The sequence below is a fragment of the Athene cunicularia genome (genome assembly GCF_003259725.1).
Source record: "Athene cunicularia isolate RWA chromosome 2 unlocalized genomic scaffold, athCun1 chr2_part2, whole genome shotgun sequence".
Lineage (NCBI taxonomy): Eukaryota > Metazoa > Chordata > Aves > Strigiformes > Strigidae > Athene > Athene cunicularia.
Genome location: NW_020799096.1, coordinates 8,363,974 through 8,369,973, shown reverse-complemented (window position 1 = coordinate 8,369,973; position 6,000 = coordinate 8,363,974). Strand labels below are relative to the sequence as shown.

The following is a 6,000-nucleotide window of genomic DNA, read 5'->3' as shown; positions in this document are numbered from 1 at the left end:
TGACTACAAGTTTTAAATAAGCATCAGCTGTAACAATTTCTTATGCAGCCTTACAGTTCTTGATTCTCTATGACTTTGTGTTGAAAATCATGCAGATAAGGATAATGTTAATACTGTTTGATGTAATGAGCCGCAAACAAGAAAAACCTAATGAAATTTGATTTTTTTTTTCTTTCCTTGAAAAGGACAACAACTAGCAGTTCCAGCAAATTTCTCTCATTCTTCCTCGCTTTGAAACCCTGTGATTCTTTGCTAAAAAAAGTTGCTTCATTAAAAAAAACACATACCCTGGAGGACTCTATACTTTGAAATATATTTCCACACACATGCACACACCATCCTCCTGCTTTTATCCTCTTTTATTTTGACAAAAATGCTTTCCCATATGAACTTTGGAAACAGCAGTGCATGCAACACCCCCAAAAATAAAATGCTATTTAAGTCTAACTACAAGAACAGAAGCATTGAAAGTAGCAGCAATTTTGTTTTGTGACAGAAATATTAAATTATTCCTTTTTCTTTTCAATATAGGTACTTCAAAAACTAGGAAAAGCAGATGAAACAAAAGATGAGCAGTTTGAAGAATACGTTCAAAATTTCAAACGGCAAGAGGTCAGTTACTTTTTTAGTTCCTTTAATTGTGTCTTAAGAATAATGCAGTGTATTTGAACTTGTTGATTTTGGAGAAGGTGTTGCAAGGTAACAGGTTTTTTTTTTTTTTTTTTTTTTTTTTGTAGGCGTAAGATTTTGTTCTGCTGTTCACAGAGAGAGAGCACAGTTGAATTTGTGCAAGCAGAGGGCTAAGAAATGCGCTCATAGTAAAAGGGCATATTGTAATCATGTATAACACCACCATGCTCGAACTGCTTGGGATCAGCAGAGTGACAGCACATTTTCAACAGTGTAATTGAGAGCAGAACTCAACCCCAACTAAATGCAGTTTTGTAGTTGACTTCTTCCAAAGAAGAGATATATTTCCTCGGTTTCATTTTGTAGATTGCTTTTATATAATAATACCACTTGTAAACAAAGTGAATAGATGAATAGTTTCAGACTGCTGTGTGTTGTTATGCTCCCTGTGGGTGCAGGGGGCTATGGTGGCAGTGCTGATGAAGCACTCCTGGGTAGCAGTGCTCAATTACTCTTAATGTAAACACAACATAGGAAAACAAAGGTGCCCCAAAGAGTTTATAATCTACTCCCAGTGCAATCCTAAATTCTAATCTCAATTACTCCTTGCTTTGTTGGACAGACTTTTTGGCTCTGAGGTGATTAATTGCAATTAATTAAATAGTAGTTTTATAGTATGCATTAAAGCCTACCATGAGCTGCATTAACACTACCAAGAAAATAGTCTTATTATGTAAGTATGAACTGAGGTATCTGTCGCCTTTGTGAGCTATCATTTAGAGCTCATATAGAAAGGCACTGGAGGGTGAGAGAACTACTCCCACACATCTTACACGATGTAAAAATTGGCTCCTGTCAGTGTTTGCAATTTCTGCCCTGAGTCAGTCCTATCTGTCACATGCACTTCTGTCCTTTCCATGTAAACACAAACCCTGCATCCTGACTGCTGGGATGCTTATTAACTCTTTTGCATCTTATGGTCACTTAGCCTTTATTTTCCTCTCTCAGTGTAGAATGGAGGGAGGTTTCAGGAGCCACTGGGCTGTTGCATAGATCTTCACTCTTCCCCAGAGGTGAAAATGATGGGAAGTAATAGAATCTGTATCTCTGAAGAGGGTGGTTCCTCCCTCAAAGATGGTGGGATTTAATGGGCCTGAAGAAGCACTCAGAAGCTTTGAAACCCTACAGAGATGTTGTATTTTCCCTTTTCTTCCCTTTCTTCTTTTCCAAGTATGCTGGGATATCAATGGAGCATCTGTAAGGTTTTTACTGGGTGCAGAAGGAGCAGCTGGAGCATCCCCATGAAGAAACAGAGTTTTGTGGGCTCTTTTTGTAGCTAAAAATTCTGAGTGAAATTAAAAAAAGAGATGAAAGAGGGAAAAAAAATCTTTTAAAGCAAAATTATGTCTCAAGTGTTTGTTTTTTCTGTTCTTTACCAAGAATTTTCTGTGATGATGATTTTCAGCTGAAAGACTGGCTAAGGGCTAAGGAGGATCTTAGCATTGCTTTCTGTTTATTTCCTCCTCCTTTGATGTACAGAGGCAGTAATAAATAGTCGAGGACTCTGCAGGAACTGCATGATGCTAAATCCGGATGCAAATGTGACTTGGGGCCAGGGGAGAAATTGAGTACAGAGGAGTGCAGAGGGAACTACTACAGCTCTCTGGAGGGGCACGTGCAGATTAGGCTAGGTCCACTGGCAGACCACATGAGTAAGAATGTTTGTACATTAATCACACGTGCTTACTCTGCTCTGCTGGGCTTGCTCTTAGAGTTCTGTTGTGCTCCATTCTTTAAATACCAGGGGGAAAAATGCTGCAAAAGCATTGTTTCTGCCATGTTCACCAATAAGAAGCATAGAAATTAGTTTTGTCCCTGCTTTGATCTACAGCTTAATAGCAATGTAAAGATGCAAAGCATTACAATGTGCACCTGAATTATTACTGTTACTGATTAATACCTTGCAGAACTGCTGTTTCCTGTGAACTCAGGCAGCCATTTCTTCTTGGTTTATCATTCAGTGCTGCTTTCAAGGTTATCTCTGCAACTCTAGAGCCTTTCGAAAAAGAAAAATTAAATTCTAGATATTGAAGAATAAAAAAGGCAGAATGGATGATTGATCCTTGTGCTTGAGGTCCACCAAACTGTTGATGTAGGCCATTCAGGTGGCTTGCAAGCAGAACCGCCCCTGGTAGAGGCTGTCCTGTCTTTTGCAGTTCCCTCCAGGATTATTGTCTCAGTGGTTGTTGCTGACCTAACAAGGCCTTTCTATGGCAGAGGCAGTTTGAGAGAAGGTCCAAATACTTTGTTTCTTGCAATCTCATTTAGCAGTAATTTGGCTGTTCCCTGGCCATCTCACCTACCTACATTTGGTTTTGAGGAAGACTGCCACTTTAGTTCTGTGTCTCTTTGTAAATTGTTTGTAGCAGCTGGTGCCATGTGGGCTTTAGGGATCCTGGTAAGCTGAAAACTGTGAAAATGGTCTGGTTTTCTTGTTTCACTACCTTATTGAGGCTGCAGCACTTGGAAGGTCAACTGGTCTTAAGTATAGAATGATCTTTTTATTAATACTTGCCAAAGATAATAAATTAAGACTTCCAGTTCAGCTCATGGAAAGGAGAGAAAGTGCATAGTGCTCATTACCCAGGAAACAGCTAACTGCAAAACTGAAATCTTAACATGCTTAATAGCAGATTGGATTGTGAGTATCTATGAAACTCAGCAGAAGGCTATGTGATGTGTAAGGATATGTCCGGCAGATCTATCTGTAGGAAAAGCTCATTTAGACTCCCCAGTGGTCATTCCCGTATCTTTCTGAATACCACTGGATAAGAGCCCCTTCCGGACTTGACAGCCCAGAGTTGAATTACCCAGATGAAACACCATGGAGAAACTGAATCTGGAGAGAACAGAGCATGGTGGCTTTGCAGGGCATCAGGACTTCCCCCATGAAAAGCAGTAAGCTGCTTCAGCTGAAACCAACAGTAAAACCATTTTGATTTTTAACAGTGAATACAGCTGTTATTCACAGAATCACTCAGGTTGGAAAAGACCCTTGGGATCATCGTGTTCAACCATCAGCCCTACTCTACAAAGTTCTGCCCTTCCACTTAAGTTGAAAACTGAAAATTGCCACTCTAAACCAAAAGTTGTGGAATAAACAAAACATATGTAACTCATATGACACAGTATGACACAGATTTTCAGTGTATTGCAACAGATTTCTTGAAGCTTAACCTTTTCTCTCTGCACAGCTAATTGTGGATGTGCTCAGCCTCTTAATCAACCCTGAAGTTCAGAGGGGGAAAAAAAAAAAGATAATTCCTGCATATTTCTTTCGACTCTGAAAATATCAAGTCCATCAGGGATTTACCTGAAATTTCATTTCTGTTCTGTTGTTCAAACAACTGCATCTTACACATTCTTTTTTGACAGGCAGTAAAGTAGCAACTCCCTTATCCCCAAATATATTTTATTGACTCACAGTACATGCTTCATTTTTGTAAGAGATCAACATTCTGTTTCATGTCTGTCCATATTTACCTCATTATTTTTTCATATGTAGTTATGAGTATTCTTTTATTTTGCAGACTACAGTTACAATATATTTTAGTTTTTAAAACCATTGATGTTATGTATTGTATATGTACACACAGAGATATAGCAGTTGCTACTACAAAAGCAACTGCCCATGACGTCAGAATAAAGCAAGATGTCAAGTGCCGTTGTTGCTAGTTTATAGAATTGGGTGAAAACGAAGAGCTTTTTTTTTTTTAATTTTTCTGTGGTTGAGCAAGAAGAACCTGTGTCTGTGGACTGTTTTTACTTATGTGTGCCTCGCAGTAAGAGCTGCTCCCTGGGTGTAATTGTTAGGGGTCCTAGAAGGATTTATCCTGGCCAGGTCTTCAATTCATGCAAACACACTTACCTGCCTTACAGCTATGACACAACACTGTCTTAAAGTTGTTGTGTGAGACAGCATTTATTGAAGTGCTCTTTTTGCATCAAACGTGCCAATGTTTTCTTAACATATATTCATGACTTAAGATACTCTAGGTGAGATTCACCACCTACACATAGGCACCAGATGTGCTTCACGGTGTCCCACCTGGCCCCCAGCTGTTGCCTCAGACAGAGGCATGTGCCTTTGGCCACAGTCCTGTATCATACCTGCTGGCTCTGTGGTCCTCTTGAGCATCCCATGGCATCTCCAGCAGCAACAGCCACATGTGTTTTGGCAGCTGAACTTTGTCCCTGGTGAGTAATCCAGTTCCAGATTATGACACCTGAACATAGGTGTCTGAGTTGGATCTTTCTAGATGCTTATGGAGAACTGGGCAGTGTGATCTGGAGGGCCAAGACAGAAACCTGACAGTTCTCTGGGAGCCTCAGTGGCTCTGATCAGCCCCATCTGGGACCCCTAACCCTGCACATAGGCCTAGGAGTCCTATTTTAGCTAAGCCCTGGGCACGCAGTCCCTCCCTAAGCCATGTCTTAGGCTGGTCCCCATGCCTAGGGAATCTGTGCTTCAGCTGGATCTCCTGCTGCTCCCATCTGGATCTCCCAGACAGACCTTAGACCTGATTTAAACCCTTGATAGGTCGGGGGGGTGTCAGTGAAGCCTCTTACCAGCCGCTGGCTCTGCCCCAGACCTTGCAGGATGGCACCTGTCAGTGAGGGCATGGCCTGCGCTGGGGTCACTCATGGCTCCTGGCACAGCCCCAACAACTTAGTTGAGCAGCTGCTGTGAGGGTTGTGAGTCAGTTGTCTAAACATTACACCTTTTTCCTCTTGTGAGGCCCTAGTGTGTCCTCCTTGGCTTCCAAATGCTGTTCAACAAAGCTGGCAGGTCCCTTAGGACCAGTTGTGTTTGCCGTTTGTGGATGCATCACACATGGCACTAGACAGTTATGCTGCATGAATGGTTTTGACTGGAGGATTTTCTTAACTGTCCTCCTGACTCCACAGGTTGCACTAAAGAGATTTACATTGTCTCTAAGACAAGGAGGGGCACCCAACTCCTGTAGACAGTGATAGGTGTCTTAATCTGGAGTTGAACCAAGAACATGGTGAAGAAGAGGAGAGTCAATATGTGTTATAGTCATGGGAAATTCAATCTGTGTTCTGCAACACCTTCTTTGGGAATTACTACGTACCCCATACATCTATTTGACCATCCTTAAACCTACCTTATGCCCTCCCCTTAGACTCCCTCATTTCACTGATCTTGTGCATGGATTTGAGCTGGAGACAAGAATCCAGGCAATAAACAAAAAGTCCTTTAAAATTACTCTGAATGGGAGACACTATTTCTCCTTAGCTGATACCCAGATTTCCTTGGTTGTCTGTGCAATCTCATACTAAATTGCA

At 41.2% G+C, this 6,000-nt stretch overlaps 1 protein-coding gene across 10 annotated transcripts in view; it reads left to right on the top strand.

The window, feature by feature from the left end:
- The first annotated feature begins 532 nt into the window (after window positions 1-532).
- The window catches only part of AMPH (amphiphysin), a 65,638-nt gene continuing 60,170 nt past the window's right edge, over window positions 533-6,000 (top strand). For 9 of the 10 annotated variants that reach the window (XM_026843800.1, XM_026843799.1, XM_026843797.1 and 6 more), the window contains exon 1: window positions 556-612. The gene's annotated coding sequence lies outside the window, so the exon portion shown is untranslated. Of the gene's footprint in view, window positions 613-6,000 lie in introns of all 10 variants that reach the window. The other variant, XM_026843801.1, reaches the window with a different exon arrangement.